The 12,086-nt window shown below is 39.0% G+C and overlaps 1 protein-coding gene across 6 annotated transcripts in view; it reads left to right on the top strand.

The window, feature by feature from the left end:
* Positions 1-12,086, top strand: part of adgrl3.1 (adhesion G protein-coupled receptor L3.1) — a 103,990-nt gene that overhangs the window by 2,262 nt on the left and 89,642 nt on the right. For all 6 annotated transcript variants that reach the window (XM_028399772.1, XM_028399741.1, XM_028399765.1 and 3 more), the window contains exon 2: positions 10,649-10,728. The gene's annotated coding sequence lies outside the window, so the exon portion shown is untranslated. The remainder of the gene's footprint in view (positions 1-10,648; positions 10,729-12,086) is intronic.

Below are 12,086 nucleotides of genomic sequence, written 5' to 3'. Positions count from 1 at the left end.
ATGCTGGGGGAAAAAAAAAACACAGCAGCAATGAATTAGGATGGGTGTTCTAATTTGGATTGTTCTGCTTGATTGACCAAGGCCTGACTTTTCTTTGTTTAGAGCTGTTAAAGCAGCAGAGTGTTATTTGGTTTAGATTTTTAAGGCTCCAACAACAATGTCAAACCCTATGCAATGAAATCTAGGCTGTAATTAAAATAAGAGATCATATGTTAAACGTCTTGTTCTCACATTGAAACCTCGAGATAATGAAAATAAACTTTGGCAGACAATGTGATCCTCTGCAGGAGATATGTGCACATGTGAATATTAAGACAAACAGGCATATAATCAGTTTGGTAACAAGTGTAACCGTGCTTGTTCCTGAAGTCTCTATTTACATCGTCAAGGGTTATTAGAGAGTCTAACTTCAGACCTTGTGCAATTAATTCTGTTTAGTGGGCACACAGAACCCAAGGGCTGGTTTCCCTGGAACCATTTTTTAACAAGCATTTCCTGCAGAATTTGCAGCTCCTTCCACTTCTCTGTTTAGTTAATTTATGCATAGAGAGGTAAAGGTTTGTGTCAGAGAGCCTTGTAGATAAACAGAAGGTGGTGTTTATTATGCTCGCTAAGACAACCAGCCTTTCTGCATAAATAAACTGTCGCTCTTGTGGTTTAAGCTCTACAAGAAAAAACAACAAATCTTAACGCTGCAATAATGTTATTGCGTCTCAATAAAAACAGAGCTGTTGAATTTCCCTGCACTGTTTCATAATTCGATGATGATTCACATTCCCAGTCTCAACCCCACTTTGTCTACCGAGTTTAACCTAATTCAAAAGCCCCTTTCCTGCTCTAGACGACATCTCTCTCCCATATTGAAATAATGAGCCCAGATTCTTGCCCGTCTTCCACCTAAAGCACTCGGTCATGTGTTAACACATCCTTCCTCCTACCCTTTTCCTTCCCTCAAAGAAATATCCCAGACTGCTTGCATTTTCTTCGTTGACTGCAGCTATCAGCTCAGTGCTCGCTCTTTTAATGTGTGAAACTTGCCTCAGATATCATTCAATCCTATTATAGGTTCACCACGCAAGAGGAATCCTGATGCTACCTGATTAGATATATGGAATAGGGAAAAGCAGTAGTAGTAGTAGAAGACGACTGGCTGTCAGATGTCAGGTCATTCACTGACTCATTGCTCCAATAGCCTTGACTAGAATAGCCCTCCAGAGACAGATGTCTTACTCTGCCTAAATATGGAACTTTTGGAAGGCTTTCTGCTTCAACCACCACAGCCTATTATCTGTCTGTATTTTGGGGCCGACTAAAGGAAGCGTACACTGTTGGTCTGTGCTTGCTTCAGCTTAATGAATGGGCTAATTTTGTAGTGTTGGAAGCGACACATTTTGTAATTCTGCTAAGTGGTTATGGCTTTGTTAGTATATTATGAGCATACCATTTAATAATCTCTAGGCTTAAGAAACAAATTAGTAACTAAGAGATTGACAGAAATACAATCAGTGTGGATGTTTGGTGACTGTTCTCCACTATTTAGTTTGGAAGAACATTGTGAAGGAGAGTGAGTGCAACCCCACCCTGACAACACACTTTTTTTTTCTGGAGCTTAGCATAACACAAAGACTCAGGGTGTCAGCTCAACAAAACTATGGTATTGAAGAATTCCTGAGAGCACAGCTGCGAGTATCAGCAGCCGAGTCGTGAAAATTCCTCAAACATATCATTGCATTTAGTTTTTAATCAAAGTTTTTTTAAACGGACAAATTAAACAAGCCTAAGGACTTTGGTTAGTGAAATGTCTCACACGGGATAAAAATGATTGAGAAATCAATCAGTGTAAAATTTACACTGTAATCAATTCTGAAAATGATTACCCCTCAGCCATTTATGATGATATTAAAATTGTGTGGTGGGATGATGTCTTCTCACTCTTCCCTTAGATTGTATTTTTTTTACCCTTTATACTTTTAAAAAGTGCTAAAGAGAATGATTATTGAATATTACTAAAGAGACTAGATTGTCCATATAACCTAAACACTCTGATAGTTCTGCTTCAACATCTTGTTGCCTTTCCTTTTAAGTGATCAATTCGAGGGTCTTAAGTGGGTAAAATCAATGGCAGATCTCGTTTTTATGGCAGACTTTTGTTCGTTTTTTTCTATGACCTGTTGCCTAGCCTGTATTTTATCTGTTTCTTTGATGTACGTATTTGATGTCTAACATGTTGTTAGAATTAGATCTTACACCACCACTGCATGGTGTTGTATTGAAGCATAAAATGAGGAGTTATTGTGCCTTTCTAAAGCGAAGAAGTGAGGCGGCAGCAAAAAGATGCTTTTATGTCATTTTTATACAGTTATTCTTGGCACCAATTTGAGAACAAACTGTTCATCTTAACCTGTCTGCATCATTTTGAAGCCCTCCTGTGCACAACAATAACTGATTGCAATTCAGATTCCAAGCTGTAAAACTGAATAAAGCATGTCTGGTCTTTTTCTGCTTTATTCTACAAATGGATAGAAAATGTTTGTTTTCTGCATATAAGAATCTATCATACGTCATTTTTTAAATTTTGCATAAATGAAGGAACAGAAGTGAGATCAAAAAAAGGAAAGTTCACCCCCTTTGCAGCAAATATATAACAATAGATTGTGCCAATGATTTGAACATCCCTCAGTAGTGACAGGTGGAAGCTGTCTTACTGAAACCTGATGTGTGTTGTGTAATCATGCCAACATCTTAAGAGCTCTCAAAAAGGAAAATTAGGCTGAGGTTGGCAAGGAGTCCGGAAAGGCATTTAAAACAATCTCTAAATTAAGACACAAATAATTTAATTGTAGGGAAAGTCGTCAACTGGTGTACTGTGGATTTCTAACAGCTGCCAGTTTGTTCAGGACTGGTTGCAAACCATGTTCAATCACAGGATGCAAAAGGAAATCCCCAAGAATGACTAGAATAAGAATTTTATGCAACTGCTGCCACCAATGTCAAAAAGCAGTGTCTACAATTTGACAGAGACTGGACAAACAGGACTTCTTCCTGTCCCATAATATTATTAAAGTTCAGCTGTGGTTTGCCAGTGAACACATAGGCTGGGCCTGTTGGAATAATGCACAGATGAGCCATTTGTCACAGTAACAGTAGATATGTTTGGTGCAGGCCAAACCCAAGTCCAATAACCGGGACGCTGGTTATTCCTAGGCTCCTCCCTAGTCGTTGTCGTGTGTCCTTGTGCAAGGCACTTTACCCACATTGCCTCCAGTGCACTCATTGGTGTATAAATGTGTATGAATGAATTGGCGGTGGTTGGTCATGCTGTAGGTGCATGTTGGTAGGTAAGTAGGTGTAGTTGTGTAGTTTAGCCTAGCAAAAAATAGCTATTTAAGACTAATGCATTATTATTATTGTTATTATTGTTATTATTGTTATTGTTATTATTATTATTATTATTATTATTATTATTATTATTGTGAAGCATAGCATTGGTGAAAATGTTTGACGTTTCTTTATTTTCAGGGCCTGCTTACAGTTATTTCTTTTATAGTGATTTCTGCATTCAGTTAAAGAACACTTGATTTGATTTAATTTATTTCGAGCCAGTAAATAATACATAATGTATAATATATAAAAAAGAAACAAAAACACAGAGAGAAAAACAGGGCAAAACAAAATAAATAATATATGTATACACACACACATACATGTGTGATCTACACAATATTCATGTAAACACAGATACCCCACAACATAGATGTGTCCAACTGGACACCATCATTACGCACACAATCACAATTCTAATCCCATACATTCACATACATACAGTACATACTTGTACATAAAGTCAACACTATATGCTTGAAAGGGAGAGGAAGGAAGTCGAACTTATTTAATTGATTCCACACCCGTCTCCATCACTCATATGACATAACCAGTATAGCTGCTTCCTGCCATACTGTAAGCACTTGCATAGCAACACCACAGTATGAATCTATCCATAGAAACAAAGAATTACACAATATACAATAATCATGTAATATATTATTTACTATAGAATTAATTTAATTGATATATGTTGTCAATGTAATCAATTTAACCAGTAATGACCTACAGTGTAGTCTCCCTTTATTGTGACCAAACCCTGTGTTTGTAGAGTGACATAAATCAGTGACTGAAAGAGGCCATCAGTTCAAAAGTTGAACCACAAAAAGACAGAAAATTGTGGAACGGCCTAACCAAGTTATTACACGACTAAAATACTAGTTTCTCAGTAGTGTAGTCAGAACTTTTCCTATTGATAATTTTGTTAAATTATTAAAATTTTCCTAGTGTTGTTGATCGCCTTTTATTTGTATCAGAAAAATCAATGATTTGCTGTGAGCTGTGTTAATTTTTCACATTATTGTATATGATTAAACAGCTGCTTTATAGGGGATGTCTGCTCTGCCCATTGTTCTTGTAAAACATCACACTTAAAGGTTGTTATCGCTTTCATAAAGAGAGAAAAAAACGTGTCCTTTTAGTGTACACATCTTCTGTCCACACTTCTCCTCTCTGCCCTTCACCTCCCTACGCCCCATTCAGAGCTGTCACCACTCAGTAGAAACACACACACACATGCATTTCTTTCAACAGATCCTCTAAACACACATTAATGCAGTATGCATCAAGTAGCACTGCTTCCTCACACACTTGCACTTGTATGCTAACGCGCATGCATAAGCTCACATGCTCACACAGAGGCATACATAGACTTTGCCTGCAGCTGTATATTTTGTGACACACACACAGTGCCATTAGGGAGCTGAATGGAGAATCAGTGTACAAGGCCAGAGTGATTGTAAGAAGCTCACTCAAAGGTCTGCCGATTATTTTGGTCTCTGCAGGAAATCATTTACAATAGCACACCCCCCCCCCCCATCCCTCCTCTTCCCAGTTCAGTCCATTTAAACAGTGTGTTGCTATGCGTGTGTGTGTGTGTGTGCACGCTGTAAACTCAGTCACCACAGTATTGATGGGAAATTCTTTGCTGTGTTGTTTGTGCGGTTGACTCCAGTGTGCTTCGGAGGCCTCGCTTGTTTAGAGAATGGGGTGCATGGAAATGAGTCATACACAATGTGATGCAACACAGCGGATCAGATTTAAATTATGGGGCAATGAACAATGAGGTCATCACAGGGCTGGGGGCATAAATCTCCTCAGTGCTGTGTTATAACATAGCATTTCTTATCAATGGAGGAAACTACAGCAGGCATTGCGGGATTGTTTAGAGACTGATTCAGTGTTGTAAGTAAAAAAGGCGACTTCAATAACCGAGTGATGAACACACAATAGACGGGGAATTCTGGGTTGATTGTTTTTGGAGGGCTGTTGACTTCCGCCAGCAGTTACATTTGTTACACGTTGTAGATTGTGTTTGAATATTGTTGAACAACTGCAGACCATACATCGTTTTCCTGCCTCTTATATACTGCATCCAGTGATATTTTCCATATCTTTTCCTTCTTCAGCAGATTGTCCACAATCAGCGTCTGCTGCTGTAATACCATCATCCCCAGGCCCCTCTTAAATTTCCTGCTTACTGGGCTCTTACTTTAACTGCATTACATACATCTTCCACTCCCTGTTCATCTGGTTCCTTTCAGCATAAACCAGGCTGAAAGATATGACTCGGAGCACTTTGATAGGACAGGTCATTAGATGGTAAATTAAAGAAATAATAATAATAATATTGTCATTTATTGTGCCTGTCCTTTGGCACAACTGTGATCTTGATTGATATCGAATGACGTTTTCATTCCAAGTCTTTGGGATTGAGAATATGTGCCAGGCAGTATTGATCCGGAGCTTAGCTGTTGGTGTAGTGTAATAGGCTAAAGAAAGGTGAGGTTGAATAGATGGTCATGCTTGATGGAACAAAGATATAAGCAAATATGGAGTAATCAGTGGCTTTTTAGTGTATGTTTACATCATTTTCCCTGCTTTTTCGTTCATGTGATTGAGCTGACTATTTGTGACTGGAGTGGTCTGTACACATAGCACCTCACTCTGCTTAGGTGGTGAATAATGCTGTTTGAGAACTGCTCAAATTCTACTTTTACCATAGTCATAGTGTGAATGAAGTGTCATTCTGTTTACGCTAAAAACAACTAAGATCAGTGTTGGGAGGGTTTATATTACTTGTCACCCTGTAAAAATGTAAATAGCAACTTATTATTTTTATTTTATTTTCTCAGCACTTAATTCAACTAGTTATGTAACATATTTTATTTTTTGAGTACACTTATAAATATAATATGTTAGAAAATAAAGACCACAATTTAAACCAGGCAATACAAAATGCAGTGACAGTCCTCATGTTTTAATCTAATTGATATAAATGATTACCAGTTTTTTTCTTAATCTTGATAAAAAGTGTGTTTTACTTCAATTATTCCTAAATAGCCTTCAATTATTTATAATCATGTCTGCATTTCCTTTTTTTCTGTATGTTAAGCTACTGTGTATTATTTCTTTAAAATTAGCAGGTTGCTGCAGCCTTTTATTGGGGTGTATTGATCTGATTGGCAGACTGATTGACAGTGTAAATACAAGCGAGAAAAAACTATTCCAAAACGTGTTCCAATGTGTGCACACGATAAATGAATGGAGGCTGTCTAGACGTAGTGTCAGCTCTTAGTAAGCCCTCCTACCCATCATGGTGTTGCTGTCAAATTTATCTCAACAGCTTTGCTGACCTGCATGTGCCAAGACAATGCTATGACAAAATATACACAGCAACTTGTATTCTTTAGATCAGCTTTACACTGAAGACAATATCCTGTCCTTTGTAATCAGTCTAATTTTTTCAGTAACATGAGGAGATTCTCATATCGTGCCATTGCATTTAACTAGGTCCTCCCCTAGAGTGTCTGAGATAAAAACACCATGCCTCCGTGACCTGTGTCTTCCCCTGCCAATTTCTCCCTGACAATATCTTCCATTGTTTGTAATGCAATAATATTACCACATCTGTATTTTGCAAGGGATCCCGATAGTGTCACACAAAGACAGATGAGTACCACTGTGGCCGTGTGCCTGCAGCAATAACTTACATGGACCACATGCCTGTTTTCTAACCATGTGAAACAATTTATGCTTTTTCTGTTTATTAGAATTTATGTTCTCCTTCAGTGTGCTTACATACATTTTGAACCCTGTGATTGGCTGATGCTCAGCTGGCTTATGTGTGATGGATGAGATGGTGTTCATCATGTTTATATAAAGATGAGAGAAAGACGCTGGTTGGTCCATGGTCTTTATTGTATAGTAAGGTATTTCTTTGATTAATGGTATTTAGTAATTTAAAACCAGTCTTTGTGTAAAAAACACATGTCTGGCAATTCCTGTAAGCTGTTTTTATGGTTAGAATGATATGTGTATTTTTTTGTGTGTCAGCCTGTGTATTGAATTATCTCATTGTACAGGGTTGAATCCAGTTTGGTTTACAATAACTGGACAAATCAACTTGATTTTTTTTGTTTTATATAAACCTCCCCTCTTCATACTCTCTCTCTCTCTCTCTCTCTCTCTCTCTCTCAATGATTTATGTGGGGCATATAGACAATAGTCTTTAATTTTATGCCTGGGTAGAGCATATACACTTTTAATCCAGTGTGTTGCAGAATGTGTTGAAGCCGATGGGGGAGAACTGTGGTTTTTCAAATTGAACATATAGGGAGCTCCACCCTGTAAAAGAAGGCCTTGGCCAGTTTAAAATTTGCCATAAATCTCCACTAACATCAACACAATTTCTGGTGTGTGTTACTGTATGACGCAATCTGTTGTCTGAGACATAATTATAAAGGGTGATACATGAAAAACCATCATGAAAGCATACTGTAGAGTCACCCTAATTACATGCAGCGGGCTGATGAATAATGGGGATGACATGGGACATCAATACGAGCACTGCCTCTCATAATAGAAAACACCATTGTTTTAGTGTGGGAAAATGGGCAGCATCTATCATGTGAAATCTACACTGTTTTTTTCCAGGAAGACACTGAGCCCAGAGACTTAAAAAATAAACTCATCCATCCATTGTTCAGTCAGGCTAAAGCCCCCACTGCCGAAAACCCTCATGGCCAGTCAGTGCCCCTCCTTAGGTTGTAGTCGTTGCACTCACTATTCGCTGCTGCTCACCCTCTTGTCTTCATTTTACAAAAATCTTCCTTCTCTCAGGCAGAGGTGACCGAAAATAATTGGCATTAGCTCTATTGAAACCCGTGCAGGTATTTTTTTTATAAGCTGATTTGCATTTAGAGGCATTTGTGCTACTAGTTTAACACAATGGTGTTACTGATCTCTGCACACACATTGCCTATCCATTGTATTAACACACACCTGAATGCTTCGGACCAGCAAACTGTCACAAGTTCTGCTTCTATAGAGGTTCATACATTTGATGATCAGTCAATCAAAGACATTTGATTTGCTTCTGCCCGCTACTTACCTTCTTAATTCCTATGCAAACAGGTTTGTGCTTCATTTTTGTTAAATAAATTATGACATGGTGTAATATTTCATGTGTTGTTAATATGTGTTGCTAATGTGGAATCCCTTATCTTAATACCTGCTAAGGACAGATTGTTTTCATTATGTCTCAAAAGTGTCTTTTTTGTGTGGTGCCCTGTTCTGTATAACAAAGGAGGGGATGCTGATGTCCTGCAGAACCTGCTGTGGATAGAGTAAGGAGTCTATTGGCTGTACAGTATGCATTTAAATGAATGATACATGATAATAGGGGATGCACTGATGACATTTAAACCTGTGCAGAATAACAGGTTAAGTACAGGCTCCCACAAGTGCGATGTGCCGCATACTCCTCAAGCGCCTAGTCTTTCAAATTCCAACTTTCTAGTATGAAAAAAAATGGAAAGTTGAAGTCCAGTGTTAGCACTAGATTGTGAAGACTAGGCTGATGTTGGCGAAATCCAACAAAAGATTCATACAGCTTTTCCAGAATGTTCCCTGGAAAGTTGTTGATCTGTGCCCTCTGACAGCTAAAAAGAGAACAAAATTAGGGTTTAATGAAGAATTCCTTTTCGGGGGTAGAACAAAGCAGCGGTACACTGCTGATGTATGCATGGACTTTTTGCAATGGCTGCATCTTTAATCTTTTCTTTCCGCTTTCCCACTTGTTCACATAAATGAGTCCTAATGAAAAATCTCATTCCATGCCGAGTTCTGCTACTTATGCAAACCTGCTCCTTCACTAGTTCTTGTCTACATCCAAACCTGTTTCTTTTCCACCTCTCTGCCTCCATCACTTATTCACTGATTCTGCCATTGTTGAGCAGCTCTGTGTGAATAATGTATACCATGTTCTGAGAGAAACAAGTGAGACACAAATGAAGGAGCTGTATACAGCAGTTGGGAGGGGGGCTCATCACCTAACTTATTTTTCATCAGGTCTGTGTTGCCTCTGGCACATTTCCTGCATTGTAGTCTATACAGACATAATATTGTGAATATGCAGCTATTTACTTGCATATATATTAATACATACACAACACACACACGTTTGCAAGCACAGTAGAGTGAATCAATCTTTTGTTGTAGTCTCTGCCCACCCAGCCACAGAGATGTTGTTGCTATTGGCCTCCTGTACTGGCTAATGGACCCAATTACTGCACAGCCTTAGCCTGAGAGCTGCAAAGAGGTCCAGGCTCTGACACTCTGTATGGATGTGTGTGTGTGTGTATTATATTTATTTTTGTGCCTGTGAAAATCTTGCACAGATAAAACCTCTCCAACAGATATTCCAAGGCCAAGCTGTTATGTGCCATTTCCTTAGCTTCATCTGCCCTCTCAGAAAACAGCAACACACATCCACAAAGGTGCAGTTTGCATGCCAAAAGGTGCATGCACAAACCCATGTGCAATGTCAACAATAACACACACAAACACACATATTGAGGTTGACCCTGGTGATGTGAATTCTGAGTTTATCCTGGGGGGGGGGGGGGGCAGGGGAACAGAGATGGTCTTTGAGAAAAATAGAAATAAAAGCTGTGAGATGCAAAGAGAGAGAAATATTGTGAATAAAAGTACACACCGAAGAAGATGCAGGGGGAGATAGGGACACAAATAGAGAACGATATTATAGATATTCCAACCTGTGAATAACTGCACTCTGCATTCTAGAAACAGAGCTAACAATTTCCCTTTCTGCAAAGTGTCTCTGGCATTTGGCAGTGAAATGCCACCCATATAAACCAGTTATCATGGCGTGAGAGAGCTTTTTAGCTGTAAACTGCCAGCGAGCTCAGACCATTATAGACTTTGATACCCTGACACTTAAGAGGTCATTATAAGGCAGAGCACACACATACACACTCATGTGCACGCACAGATGCTCGAACACTAAACAAGCAATCACTAGTAAGAGCGGCTTGTGAACTGTCTGCTTCTTGTGTTTGAGTGGGTTATGGCTATTCACACAATCTGGAGGGGGCCATTATTCACATTGCACCCCACGTTCACTACATATTATAGCTATCTGTCTCCATTGTGAAAAATGACAGGGACTTCAGTTCACTGAGCTCGAATAACCCCCCACCCTTCCTCTCTCTTCTCTCCCTCTCTCTCTCTCTTTCCTCTCCAGGACTAGGACCTCCAGCTGCCACTGAGATGTGATTCTTTGCCGTTTCATTTCACTTTGACAAAGCAGTGTACACGTAACAGGTAAGAATATGTGTGCCTGTATTAGTGCAGGCAGGCCTGAATGCACACTAACTTACTGTATAATCATTTTAAACATATTTAACTAGGGGTGTTGACTCTGAATGCACTGTTATTTACAGCAGGCCAGGCTTATTTAGGCCTACGGGAATAGTCACGCAAATATGTACACACACCTGGTGTGTCGTTTTTGCAAACTCTACAGTATGCGTTATGCTTTTTTAGAACCCAAATATAACCCAGTGTTCTCCCTGGAGATCTCGGGGTTCCATCTGTGCCAGGGAGTACTTTAATTGGCCCGACAAATGTGTCCTATGAAAATCATATCCTATCAGATATAACCAAGCTTCAAAAAGAATACAGAACAACATGCAATATGCAGTTAATAATGTAAAAAAAGGACAGATTTGGCTGTGCACTGTTGGCACCTTTTGGGAATAAAACAGAGTTTGAATTAATTGTGATCAGCCTGCTCTTTACTGAAAGCATTATCGGGAGTTTAAACACAGACCCTCATCTGCCCATGAAGCCCATTCAACACAACTTATTTACAGTGTGTTTACAAGCTGAGCAGGACCTGTAAAATGTCGAATTTACGAGCTTCCTTTTAATTAGAAATACTGTCTCCTAGAGTTAGACTGATGAATTGCACATTCAGTTTATTGGCAATAGAGGAGGCAGTTCTTGGATATTGACAGCTTGTCATGGTTGACATCAGTTTTTCACTAAGAGGAGAAATATATTGCGTCTTTGCTGTATAAAAACCCTGAGGTCATGTTTTCATGTGGGATCCTGGTCTTTATTGATTGAAATGGCTGAGAGTAATATGAATGAGGGCGCCCTTTCCCTTTCTTTCATTCTGTATGGTTTGTCAGTTTGCTAGGTTTTCCTCCACTCAGGTGAAAAAAAAAATGTCATCAATGGGACTTTATAATGTCAATTCTGTCATAGTTATTTTCTAGGCTTAGTGCAGTGGTGTTATTGAGCTTGACACACACACGCATGTGTGTGTGTCAATACATTTCCTGTCAAGTGTGTCTCACCCTGTGTGCTTTTCCATTCTTGACTCTCATATGACTCTGAATGCTTGCTTTGAAATCTAATTCTGTGATATCAAGGCCGCATTTTGTCTTTATTTCACTGAAACAATGACCTGAAAGAAAGAACAACAGGAAATGGGATATATCATTCGTCATATACGGGGATGTGTGTGTGTGTTTTTTTTCCCCCCGCTGGCTGAAACAGGTGTTTCCCCCTCCACAAACACACAGCCTTCATTTTTACCCCACAGCTAATGAGAGTGCAGATTGAAATGCAATCTGTATAGTTTTCATCAGTTAAACAATAATCACATGTAAAGT

The sequence above is a fragment of the Parambassis ranga genome, chromosome 1 (genome assembly GCF_900634625.1).
Source record: "Parambassis ranga chromosome 1, fParRan2.1, whole genome shotgun sequence".
Classification (NCBI taxonomy): Eukaryota; Metazoa; Chordata; class Actinopteri; family Ambassidae; genus Parambassis; species Parambassis ranga.
This window is presented reverse-complemented; position numbering and strand designations above follow the sequence as displayed.